Source organism: Lactuca serriola, chromosome 6, assembly GCF_051521515.1.
Source record: "Lactuca serriola cultivar US96UC23 chromosome 6, Lser_US96UC23_V15, whole genome shotgun sequence".
In the NCBI taxonomy this organism is placed as follows: domain Eukaryota; kingdom Viridiplantae; phylum Streptophyta; class Magnoliopsida; order Asterales; family Asteraceae; genus Lactuca; species Lactuca serriola.
In genome coordinates this window covers 147,719,395-147,733,542 of record NC_136413.1, presented here as the reverse complement: position 1 = coordinate 147,733,542, position 14,148 = coordinate 147,719,395, and the positions used below count along the sequence as shown (strand labels likewise).

Genomic DNA, 14,148 nt, shown 5'->3' with positions numbered 1-14,148 from the left:
GAATTTGAGGGCCAAAAACAATAGGGATCAAGGTTCAAAGAGGAGTTTACGGCCTAAGAAGCTCCTTAGGCCGTAAACCCCCAAAACCAAGCCAAAGACCAAGTTTTTCCTTCTTGTATGTTAGTATACTAATTAAGGCTTATAACTAGTAGAGTTTGGACCTTAAAACACAAGAGAATGATGCTTAAAAAGGAGTTTACGGCCCAAGCATGTGCTTAGGCCGTAAACACCTCAAACACCCCATAAATCTATGTTTTAAGCCCCAAAAACACTTCTAGGATGTTTGGTAATTTAGACTTGACAACAAGGAAGGCTTAAAGGCATTAAACAACATCATTTGAACACAAAAAGAGGAGTTTACGGCCAAGGCTAAGCTTGGGCCATAAACACCCATGTTTTTGTGTCAAACAAGTCCCTAAACTACTCTAATGCATGAAAGGAATTTATCTAAGGCCTTTGGAAGTGTGTTGTACCATTAAACATCTCATTTTGACACCAAATGAAGAGTTTACGGCCAAGAATGTTCTTGGGCCGTAAACTCCCCAAAAATTGATGCCAAATTGTTCCAAACTCACTATAGGGCCTTTTAGGATTTTTCTAAGCCATTTGGGACCATGTTGTACAAGAAAAACCTTCATCTTGAAGGACTTATAGGAGTTTACGGCCCAAGAACAAGTCTTGGACGTAAACTCCCCAAAAATATCACAAATGAGGATGTTTAATCCTTCCCTCTTGGTCCAAAACACACACCACTAAATTAAGGAAGTGATATAAGGCCTTAAACATACACTTTGGGACACCACTTGAGTTTACGGCCAAGCCTAGGGGGCTTACGGCCGTAAACTCCCAATGGGTGGCCTTTAGGCCATAAACTCTAAAAGAGTGAACTCATGGACCCTCCCGTAAATCATTCATGGCCTTGTACCACTCCCGGGAACCCTTTCTAGGCCTTAAAACCCCGAAAACGACACTAGAATGTCCAAATTCTATAATGAAAAGCATAAGATGATTAACTGCTTGTAAAATACATATTTCATATGACATTAGTGTCCTAAAAGGTGTTCAAGTGATTATTTGGTACCAAACGCTCAATCGACACTATTACCCGATTTACCCGATTCGCCCGATTTCCGCGATTTCAGGTGAGTTCATACCCCTTTAATGAACCTTTCAAGTGTTTTACATGTTTTAGGGGGGAGATACAAGTTGCTTATAAATGTTTATGTAAAGTTTTACAGAACGATTTCCGAGTTACAAGGATTAATCACATGTGATTCACTACCCTTAGTTCAAATCACATGTGATTTGTCCCTATGCCTTATAAACGGGTTTCACCCTTTTCAAACTATTTTTAAACAGTGAGTCAGATAATAAATGATCTTTTGGAAAAATACTTTTATTAAACCAATTTACTTATAAAAGGTAACCACTCTGATATATTTATATAAATAAGACTTGGAGGACTTAGGACCGGTATCTCGCCTTATTTCCTGTTCTTGTTTGATTGTGGGCTTAGGGTAGTAGTTATCCGTCCGACTGTCGTTGATTTCTTACTTATATAATCTGTATATCAGTATGGGATACGAATATTACTGCTTTCACTTAATGCTAAAGTCACTAACGTGCTAAGAAACATCCCCACTAAGATAACCATAATAGGTATGGTTAGGGTCGCTACCGCTACTACTCGCTAAAGTTATTACCCTCTACACTATAATACTCACTATTACTAGTCGATACACTAGTAAGAGAATACACTATGATCATACTAAAAGATTACTACACTATGACAATAGAGAAAACACTAAACAAACAATAATACACTAACCCGCTATGAGATACTCTATTCGCTATTCACTACGCCCGGAGTGTTCCAGCAGGAGACGACTCTACATGTATAGATCTATACGGGGAAGATGCTATTACATCCCGACTGTTAACTCAGTCCGTGCCGTACAGGCCCAGGGATGCCACTACCCCTCTACACTGTGCATGACCGGGAAGGTCATGGGATCCTCTATTATCCTCACTATTGGTAATATACAAGGAATACCCAACAACTACACTAAAATACTACACTAAATGTTAAACTACATCCCGAAGTAAGTAAGTATCTATCACTAAAGGAAGCTCGCACCTCTATCATGGGTCACGGGCTTAACTTATCCTATCACATTTGTTATTTGGAATTTGCCAAAGTATTTTTACAATAAATTGTTTTCAAAAAGATAAAGGATGCATACTTTTCACAGATTGTCACTTACAATGTATTTCCTGGAAAATGTGGGATTTTCTAAGTTTCTACTACTTATGAACATAAATGATACATCCTTAACACTAATGCTTTGTATACAAAAACTCACACTAAACTCTTATGAACTCACCAGCTTTATGCTGATAATTGTTTTCAAAATAACTTGTATCTTCAGGTCAAAGATAGACAGGTACAGGCGCGGCATTTTTGGAGAAGGTGGAGCGCTCAAGACCCATCTCTTATTTTTGAATTACTTTCGAGTGATTGTTAAACATTACTATACACGCATGTAATTAAATTCACTATGTAATGTTATGGTTGTATGTTTCTTGTTTCTACTATTATGCAATTATGATGATACTGTTCACTACGTCATCCACCCCGAAACGTATTCCGCCGTTATCGGTTTTGGGGTGTGACAATATGCCATTTGTGCGGGAGTATCTAGACGTTTTCTCTGAGGATTTGCCTGGGACACCACCGGAGAGCCAAATTTAGTTCAGGATTGACCTAGTTCTTGGTGCGGCTCCGATAGCCAAGGCACCATATCGGTTGGCTCCTCTTGATATGTAGGAGTTGTCTACATAGTTGTAGGAGCTGTTTGTAACGCCCGCAAATCCGGGCTAGTCAATTTAGAGGCAATAGGGGTCGAAAACGACTTTTCAACAAAAGATTATTTAGAATAAATAATCTTAACCAAGTTTTAGAGTATGTCACAAGGTTTCCGTACATATAAGGAACGCCGATATCCGAGTTATAACGAAGAAGTTATGACCCGTTGAAGTTTCGCGACGGAACCGACACAATACCGGGAAGCGTAAATAGTGAATTTACGATAGAGTGATATTTAGCTTTAGCAATCTAAACGAAAGTCATAGAATATGTTAAACTAAGAACATCGATAAAAAGAACGCGCAAATCTGACTTCGTATGAAGAAGTTATGATTTTTCGAAGTTTCGTACTAACAATGTACAGCCCGAAATTCGAATATTAGATCAAGCGGTTTTTAGCCGACACGACCTAAACGAGAATCAAAGATCTCGTTGAGAGTAGCGTAACGAGAAAAAGATGGGCAAAAACGGATGTCGGATGAAGAAGTTATGAGGATTTAACGGACCAATCGTGTCTCGGCCCGTTAATAATATAAAATTTAAAATCTAGCCAAAATTAGCCAACGAAGTGTAAACGAAAGTTGTAGAGTACGTTCCCACCTTCACGTGGATATAAAGAACGTCGAAAACGGAGCTCGTACGGGAAAGTTATGAATTTTTAAAGTTTATAATTGAATTTGTGAAGGCTGATGAGGATTGATGACGTGGCACGTTGTGGGCCGTCGGATGATGATCCAGATCTCGCTTCGGATCATGCCACAAACCCTCGCATTACGCCCCGCGTCCGAGTTCGGTACGCCCAGCGTACCCTTCGGTCTTATCCCCTTCCGAGTGCGAGACAGCTAGAATCGATGTGGCATCCCCATCCGAAGTTACGCCCCGCGTAGCCAAGGATTACGCCCAGCGTAGTCCGAGGCCTCGCAGGGTATAAAAAGGGGCGAGGGCCTTCACATTTTTCACACAATTTCCACTTCTCTCTCTAGTTTCTTTCTCTCTCTAGAGTTCCAAACCTCCCCTAAACCCTAGAAAAACCCCTTAGCACCCTAGGGAAGCCCCGAGGCTCCCGGAGTCCTGAGAAAAAGGAGTTTTTCGGTTTTGAAACGCCGCTCCAATTAAGTCCCGGTTTTCGATAAAATTCGCTGTAAGTGTGCTACGCTTACGCAATTTTTTATATAGCTTTCAAATAATTATAGGAATGTTATTAGGTCCTTAAAATAATTATTTGAGCTATTATTATGAGTTATATTGAGCATTATTAACGCTTAATAATAGTCAGACTAATTAATTTGTCGCGGTTATCGTTAAACTAAACCCTAGTGGTATCGGTACTAGGTTTTATCGCAGGAATATCGTTTTGAGAGTATCGAAGCGCTGTCCGAGTACTGAGTCACCACCTACTCAGGTGAGTGCATAGTCCCTTTCATCTTACACATAGATATGAAGTATTTTATATAAACTACGTGCTATGTGTGCATATTATCTGAATACTTGCTGTCTATGTTGGATGAACGTTTTATACATGTTTTAAAGGATTTAAACTGTATACGTATTTTATATATACGAATATGTTGGGTACGAGATGGGTAGATGAATGATGAGAGATAGAAGATGACGTGAGTATATATGGGCAGCTATAGACTTAGTGCCTATGAGACGAACACCGGTAGCTATGGACTTAGTACATTTTAGACGTTGGTAGCTATGGATTTAGTACCTGTTGGGAATTGGTAGCTATGGACTTAGTATCTATTAGTTAGACGCTGGTAGCTAAGGATTTAGTACCTGTTGAACATTGGTAGCTATGGACTTAGTACCTATTAGATAAAGACTGGTAGCTATGGATTTAGTACCCGATGAATAGACTATAGCAGCTATGGAATTAGTGCTTTATGAACGAACATTGGCAGCTATGGATTTAGTGCCAGTCCTATAACCCTGGAAGTAAGGGACTTCGGAATAAACGAATGCAGGATAGACGACTCTTAGGTTAAATCCTTAAGAGTAAAGAAGATAACGGGGATGGGTAATGGGGTTAATTGTTTGATGATTAAACATAACAATTATATTATTGTGGGTTGAAAACCCTATGTACTCACCAGGTTTCCCAACCTGACCCACTCAGTTTATGTATATCACAGGTGACGAAGTGAAGTGACATTACACTGAGAGATTTAAAGAGATATAGATCACTAGTGTAAATCATTGTAAGTTCTGTTTATGCTTATGTTTCGGTATTAACGATGACATCCCAAACGTTTTAAAATGAAATAAATACGTTTCCTCGAAAATGTTTTAATAACGTATTTACCATGTTTTTCTGGGAACAAATTCCGCAACCTTTTTATAAAATGAAGTACTCTGATTTTTATAAAGCATAAACAAAATCAGTCTTTTCTGGCCATGATTTTGGGGATGTCACAGTTGGTATCAGAGCATTAGTTTAAGCGAACTAGGAATATGGATTTATTTCTAGACTTAAACTTAGAATGCTAAGCGATGATTGTAAGGTGTGAGCACTAGCTTATTTTAGGAATGATGCCTAAATTGCTTTTATGTGCTAAATGCTTTGTGCATGATATGTTGTTAATTGTTCGGATCTATGGTCTGTTGCCGACCGGATCTGGAAACCTTATGTGTTTAGGATTCTAAACGTACGACTACGGTATTAGAACTAGCATGTAAACGTTTCGGAGTGATAAGGATGATTTAGACATCAAGTAAAGGTCTAAATTCACCTTATTCGGTGTATAGATCAAGATGGTAAGGACTCGTAGCGGAAACGTAAACGCAAATGGGAACAGGAACCAACCCCCAGTGGTTCAGCAAATACCTGTTGTAGAAGAAGTTGCGCCTGAGCCAGTCACCATGGCTGGGGTTCAAGCCATGATTCGGGCTATGCTGGCTGAACAAAGGGAAGAAATGAGACGAATGTTGAATAGGGACGAACCTACGGTACATGTTGAACCGACAGAGCCAGTTCCCGAGCAATCCGAGGAAGGGAACTACAGCCGCCAAGTGAGTCAAGTAGGGACTCAAGGTGAGCAAAGGGATGGCCCAGAAGGGAGAAACAACAAGGATGGGCGGATGTACAAGAATTTCTTGGGTGCGAAACCGCCAAGTCTCTCAGGAAGCCCGAAGCCGGTTGAGATTATGGATTGGATCTCTGAGATGGAGATGGTGTTTGAGAGCTGCAGCTGTAACGAGAAACAGAAGACTGTCTTCGCAGTAAGACAACTGAAAACTGGAGTCTTGAGCTGGTGGAAGCTATTGGCAGATACAATGCCACGAGGAGAAGCCTTAAGGATGTCGTGGGAAGAGTTTTTGGAACAGTTGAAAATGTAGTACTGCTCGGAGGTAGATCTGATAGACCTAAACAACGAGTTTCAGAACCTGAAGAAAGGGAAGATGAGTGTTGATGAGTATGCCACCGCATTTACCGAGAGGATGAAGCTATTTCCCTACTTGGTGCCTACTGAACTCTCCAAGATTGATAGGTTTGCTAACGGACTGCCCACTGACTTTGGCCCAATGGTCAAGATGGCAACTACCTTGAAAGCAGCTGTTAGGGCAGCTAAGAACGTAGAGGCCCAGATAAGAGAAAAAGGTCTAGAAAAAGATAAGGCAGGAGAGAAGCGGAAGTTTGAAGGATCTTCGAGGTCGAACAAGGAAAGCAAATTCTCAAAGCTTGGAGGAGGAGATGGAGGTGAAGCAAGATGGTGTGATAGATGCAAGAAAAAGCATGGTGGGAAGTGCAATGAAGAAGTGACTTGTTACAAGTGTGGGAGGACTGGTCACTATTCCAAAGACTGCACACATGATGATAAAGTATGCTACGGATGTGGAGGCAAGGGGCATATGTCCAGAAACTGCCCAAAGAAAAATAAAGCAGTAAGACCAGAAACGCCACCAAGGCCAAGGGCATTTCACATGATCCTCGACGAAGCAGAAAACCATGCGAGGAATCAAGGATGAGGACTTCATATCAGAAGATCAAGTTATGTAGTAGCCATAGTATTTTATGATGTAGCCTAGTAGAGGCATAGTCTAGGGTGAACTTGAACACCTATGTAATCGTTTCAAGAATTAATATAAAACCTTCGTTTTGTTATCTGATGTGTCGAATGATTGTGTGATTTGCTGCATGGTGACTTGGGAAACTGCGAGACAATACTTGGGACGAGTATGAGTAGGTGTGAATGGTAGTAGAGGCCTATACTACCGGAAGCACATGACTCACACTTGGATCAGGGAAAGTCACAAGGTTACCAAGAAGCTAGTAATTGATTTCGTTTTATTCAAGTGCGTTGTTACCATCGTTTCGGTAATGACTAAGAAGATTGTTGATATTTCGACCCTAGTGGCCATATCGAATCGAGTCCGACTACGATGAGTATGTTGTGTGGTTCAGAGAAGCAAGTTTGATGTAGCGTCCGACTTAAACCAAACGATTGAAATCAAAGCGATCAATAGAAATATCGCGCTCGTTGTTGATAGCTAGAAATGCCTAATGTTAATGTGTGATTATATCACATTAGAACATGAAGGAAGGCATAGTCTATTTTAGAATTTAACTCTAAGAGACCTAAGTCTAAGTGTTGCAACATACGATGATAGGTCATTAGAATATGACACATCGATCCATAGTAGTAATAAAAGAAGTCATCTCAAATTCGTATCCAGTAAGGATCGAGATTTTGACTTGAAGATCATAATTTGGAGTCTAGCCTGAGGAAGAGAGCAGGTGCACGATCGAGTACTACATACAGTCAATAAGTCTGAGAGATAGACTTGAAGGAATGTATAAGTTATAATTATTACCTAGGATGAAGAGACGACGTATGGAGTCATTATACGACCATGTTTCATTGATGATTCCGGGACGTAATCATCCTAAGGGGGAGATAATTGTAACGCCCGCAAATCCGGGCTAGTCAATTTAGAGGCAATAGGGGTCGAAAACGACTTTTCGACAAAAGATTATTTAGAATAAATAATCTTAACCAACTTTTAGAGTATGTCACAAGGTTTCCGTACATATAAGGAACGCCGAAATCCGAGTTATAACGAAGAAGTTATGACCCGTTGAAGTTTCGCGACGGAACCGACACAATACCGGGAAGCGTAAATAGTGAATTTATGATAGAGTGAGATTTAGCTTTAGCAATCTAAACGAAAGTCATAGAATATGTTAAACTAAGAACATCGATAAAAAGAACGCCCAAATCTGACTTCGTATGAAGAAGTTATGATTTTTCGAAGTTTCGTACTAGCAGTGTACAGCCCGAAATTCGAATATTAGATCAAGCGGTTTTTAGCCGACACGACCTAAACGAGAATCAAAGATCTCGTTGAGAGTAGCGTAACGAGAAAAAGATGGGCGAAAACGGATGTCGGATGAAGAAGTTATGAGGATTTAACGGACCAATCGTGTCTCGGCCCGTTAATAATATAAAATTTAAAATCGAGCCAAAATTAGCCAACAAAGTGTAAACGAAAGTTGTAAAGTACGTTCCCACCTTCGTGTGGATATAAAGAACGTCGAAAACGGAGCTCGTACGCGAAAGTTATGAATTTTTAAAGTTTATAATTGAATTTGCGAAGGCTGATGAGGATTGATGACGTGGCACGTTGTGGGCCGTCGGATGATGATCCAGATCTCGCTTCGGATCATGCCACGAACCCTCGCATTACGCCCCGCGTCCGAGTTCGGTACGCCCAGCGTACCCTTCGGTCTTATCCCCTTCCGAGTGCGAGACAGCTAGAATCGATGTGGCAGCCCCATCCGAAGTTACGCCCCGCATAGCCAAGGATTACGCCCAGCGTAGTCCGAGGCCTCGCAGGGTATAAAAAGGGGCGAGGGCCTTCACATTTTTCACACAATTTCCACTTCTCTCTCTAGTTTATTTCTCTCTCTAGAGTTCCAAACCTCCCCTAAACCCTAGAAAAACCCCTTAGCACCCTAGGGAAGCCCCGAGGCTCCCGGAGTCCCGAGAAAAAGGAGTTTTTCGGTTTTGAAACGCCGCTCCAATTAAGTCCCGGTTTTCGATAAAATTCGCTGTAAGTGTGCTACGCTTACGCAATTTTTTATATAGCTTTCAAATAATTATAGGAATGTTATTAGGTCCTTAAAATAATTATTTGAGCTATTATTATGAGTTATATTGAGCATTATTAACGCTTAATAATAGTCAGACTAATTAATTTGTCGCGGTTATCGTTAAACTAAACCCTAGTGGTATCGGTACTAGGTTTTATCGCAGGAATATCGTTTTGAGAGTATCGAAGCGCTGTCCGAGTACTGAGTCACCACCTACTCAGGTGAGTGCATAGTCCCTTTCATCTTACACATAGATATGAAGTATTTTATATAAACTACGTGCTATGTGTGCATATTATCTGAATACTTGCTGTCTATGTTGGATGAACGTTTTATACATGTTTTAAAGGATTTAAACTGTATACGTATTTTATATATACGAATATGTTGGGTACGAGATGGGTAGATGAATGATGAGAGATAGAAGATGACGTGAGTATATATGGGCAGCTATAGACTTAGTGCCTATGAGACGAACACCGGTAGCTATGGACTTAGTACCTTTTAGACGTTGGTAGCCATGGATTTAGTACCTGTTGGGAATTGGTAGCTATGGACTTAGTATCTATTAGTTAGACGCTGGTAGCTAAGGATTTAGTACCTGTTGAACATTGGTAGCTATGGACTTAGTACCTATTAGATAAAGACTGGTAGCTATGGATTTAGTACCCGATGAATAGACTATAGCAGCTATGGAATTAGTGCTTTATGAACGAACATTGGCAGCTATGGATTTAGTGCCAGTCCTATAACCCTGGAAGTAAGGGACTTCGGAATAAACAAATGCAGGATAGATGACTCTTAGGTTAAATCCTTAAGAGTAAAGAAGATAACGGGGATGGGTAATGGGGTTAATTGTTTGATGATTAAACATAACAATTATATTATTGTGGGTTGAAAACCCTATGTACTCACTAGGTTTCCCAACCTGACCCACTCAGTTTATGTATATCACAGGTGACGAAGTGAAGTGACATTACACTGAGAGATTTAAAGAGATATAGATCACTAGTGTAAATCATTGTAAGTTCTGTTTATGCTTATGTTTCGGTATTAACGATGACATCCCAAACGTTTTAAAATGAAATAAATACGTTTCCTCGAAAATGTTTTAATAACGTATTTACCATGTTTTTCTGGGAACAAATTCCGCAACCTTTTTATAAAATGAAGTACTCTGATTTTTATAAAGCATAAACAAAATCGGTCTTTTCTGGCCGTGATTTTGGGGATGTCACACTGTTAGACAAGGGATTTATCAGGCCCAACAGTTCGCCATGGGGAGCCCCGACCCTGTTTGTGAAGAAGAAGGACGGGTCATATCGGATGTGTATAGATTACTAGGAGCTGCATAAGGTAATGGTGAATAACCGTTACCCCCTCTCGAGGATTGATGACTTATTTGACCAGCTTTAGGGTACATCTTGGTTCTCCAAGATTGATCTATGATCAAGTTTTCACCAAGTCAGGGATGACGATGTGCAGTAGATACCCTTTTTGAATTGCTATCGTCACTATGAGTTCGTGGTGATGCCATTTGGGCTCACCGATGCTTCTATCATGTTCATGGATCTCATGAACCGCATGTACAGACCGATGTTGGATCAGTATGTGATAATTTTTATCGAGGACATCTTGGTGTATTCTAAGACTCAAGATCAGCACGAGTTCTCCAAGGGAGGTACATGAGATACCGAGGTGGGATAGACATTTCACAAAGTTCTCCAAGTGTGAGTTTTGGTTGCACGAGGTGCAGTTTCTTGGGAACCTCGTCATCCAGAACGGTATACTTGTTGATCCGACCTAGGTAGAGGCGATGATGAGATGGGAGGTTCCGAGGTCTTCATCCAAGATTTGAAGTTTTCTTGGTTTGGCGGGGTATTATCGGAGATTCATCCAGTATTTCTCCAAGATTGTTGTTCCACTGACCCGACTGACCAAGAAGTCGGTGACTTTCCGTTAGGGGCTTGAGCACCAGGCGGCTTTTGAGACTTTGAGGCAGATGTTGTGTGAGGCACCGATACTGACTCTGCCAGAGAGGGTTAAGGATTTTGTAGTGTATTGTGACGTATCTATCTTGGGTTTAGGTGCAGTACTGATGTAGAGGGGGGGGGGGGGGGGGCGTCATTGCTTACGCCTTGAGTGTAACGCCTGTGTTTCCGGGCTTTCCACTTTTAGCAATGTAATAGTCTAGGTTAACCTTTGTAAACCGTTTTGAAATAATAAGATTTTATTATTTAAGTATTGTGTGTTTTGTGCTTAATTGCTTAATTATGTGGTTTGATTAATTAAGAATAAAAATAAGCATCAAAATTTAAGTGTAAAATGAACTTAATAACTTTGATTAATGTTGTAGTAGTTGAAACGAGGTTTCCGCATATATATAGAACGCCCAAATCTGACTTCGTATGAGGAAGTTATGATTTATCGAAGTTTCGACTTAGCGGTATGCAGCCTGTTTTACTCGATTTGAGATCAAGGGGTTTTTAGCCGAAGCAATCTAAATGAGAATCGAAGATCTCATTGTTGGTATCAAAGCGATAAAAAGTTAGGCGAGAACGGACGTCAAATGAAGAAGTTATGAATTTATAACGAAGTTTTTCTGTCGTGGCCTATTAAAAATAAATAATAAAAATAAACTCAAAATTAGCCGACGAAGTCTAAACGAAAGTTGTAGAGCGTAGTCTCACCTTTCTGTGGATATAAAGAACGTCGAAAATGGAGTTCGTATGAAGAAGATATGAATTTCCGAAGTTTATTAAATAATTTGTATTTATTTTTAATTGGAAATTCCGGCATTATCCGAAGGTGAATCAGCAGTCTGATCCGAGGTACGCCCCGCGTAAGCGAGTATGCCCCGCGTACTCCGGAGAGTGTCGACACTTAGGATGACGGATGCCATGACGACTTCGGAGCCCTATACGCCCCGCGTACTCCGAGGCTCCAGCCTTCAATAAATAGGATCCGAAGGCAACCGAGTCTTTTGCTCACTTTCTCTCTTCTCTCTCCCGTTTTGCATCGTTTTGCGTGCCAGAAATATCCCGAAGCCCCGGTATCATACTCTAGCCCCGAGGCAAGTCCCGAGATCCCGAAGATCCCGAGAAGTGCGGTTCCCGAACCAAAGCTCTGCCCGCGAGAAGTTCGATTTTTGAAGAAATCTTCTAGATATGCTGAGGATTACTACTTCTGCAAGTCGTAGTGCTGTCCGATCTTCTTCTAATCAAGTGAGTGTGTAGTTACTTTCTTCTAAACGCATAATTATGAAGTATTTTATACGGAATACGTATTATGTGTCTAATTTTGTGTTTACATATGTGAATGTGTATTCACTTTCTTCTAACTCATAGATATGATTTATTCTCTATGAGATATATGTTGTGTGTGTGTGCGCCTCATCTGTTATGTGAAATATGTGTTGATTAAAGCATGCTATACAGGTTTTTAAACTATGTATACAAATGTATATTTTTATCTACTAATATGTTGGGTAGAACATGGGTAGATAGTTGGTGGTAATAAACAGATGAGAGGCCTCGTTGTTGGTTGATCTAGTCATCTAGCGGAGTTTAGATGATGACCACATACTTTTCTAGATAGTCTTGTGGAAACATTAGCAGGTTCGCCACCTGTAGGTGTTAAAGAATTTGGGTGTTCATTCGCTGCACTCCATCCCCCTCATGGTTGCCTTATTTGACTTATATTGCTGAGGTATCCCCGAAGCATGTGTTGTCGCCCCGATTAAATATTCTTAGACTAGGTCCCTTATGTTAGTTGTTTTAGGGACATTAAAGTGAGAATAACGGGAATGGGTAATTGGGTTATTGTTGGTTGGTGAAAATTAAATATGATATTTATTGTGGGTTGAAAACCCTATATGTTCACCAGGCTCCCAAGCCTGACCCACTCAGTTTTAAATTGTATTACAGGAAGTGGCGGAAGGGCATGAGATGGATGAACCATCAAGTTGTTTTGTTTACAAGTCTGCATATGTTTATATTTGTTAAAAGACTTGTAATGTATTTGTTTATGCTTATTGGTCTGTATCGGAACATGACACCCCGAGTTTTGATTATAATGAAAATACATTTCTTTTATGAAATGCTTCGGTAAACATTGTTTTATCATGTTTTGTTTTTGGGAACAAATTCCGCAACTCTTATAAATCAAAAGGATTTACTCTGAAAATATTTAAAATCATAAATGAAAATCGGTCTTTTCTGGCCGAGATTTTGGGGATGTCACATTGAGGTAGCTGAAGCCTCACGAGGTGAACTACCCAACGCACAACCTGGAGTTGAGGGTGGTTGTTTTTGCCCTCAAGATTTGACAACATTACTTCTATGGGGTCCGTTTTACCATTTACACAGATCACAAGAGCTTGAGGTACATGATGGACCAGCCAAATCTAAACATGAGGCAGAGATGTTGGTTAGATGTGGTGAATGATTACGATTGTTAGATCCTCTACCAACTTGGGAAGACCAATGTGGTGGCTGATGCACTTAGCCTCAAGGCATTCATGGGATTTATTGTGGTGCAAAGTTATTCATGTTTGACTTTGTAATGTGTTGACTTTTGTAAAACCCACTTACATGTGGTGCATTAGCCTTTTGACTAATGAGTTAGTGAGAGAGAGAGAGAGAGAGAGACATGTAAACACCTCTATATAAGGTGGGTTTAGTCCACTTGTAGAGGTGTGCTTGAGAGGTGTAAAAGTGAGTGTGTAAGTGTGTGTTATTTATGTAGATGTAGATCTATGTCCCTTTTTGTAACACCATACATAATCAATACATCTCTTTAACACCGAAATCACCATGTTCATTGTACAATCTTTAATTCTGCATGCCAAACCATGTTCTTTATGTCACTACAAGATCATGTGAGGACAACTCCTAAGAAACATTTTGTATCTTACCCATGCTTCATATAAGGATTCTTCGACTTGTTAAAAATTAGCAATCTTATTCTTTAGCTTTGAGATCTTTGAAGACTAGCTGAATTTCTCAATGAATGCATCACGCAGATTGGCCCAAGTAGTAATAGATCTAGGTACGAGTGATTTTAACCAAACTTTGGCTTTGTCAGTAAATGTGACCGAAAGCATCCTAAGTGGCATTGAGTCTCGTGGTGCATTTGGAACATTAAAGTAGTTTTCATAACTTCTTTCATTGATGTGTTTAAATCG

General features: G+C 40.2%; 1 non-coding gene across 1 annotated transcript; it reads left to right on the top strand.

The window, feature by feature from the left end:
* Positions 1–13,835: 13,835 nt before the first annotated feature.
* Positions 13,836–13,938, top strand: LOC145060637 (small nucleolar RNA R71). The gene has a single exon (XR_013686854.1). It is a non-coding gene; the product is annotated as a small nucleolar RNA R71 (small nucleolar RNA).
* The last annotated feature ends 210 nt before the right edge of the window (positions 13,939–14,148 follow it).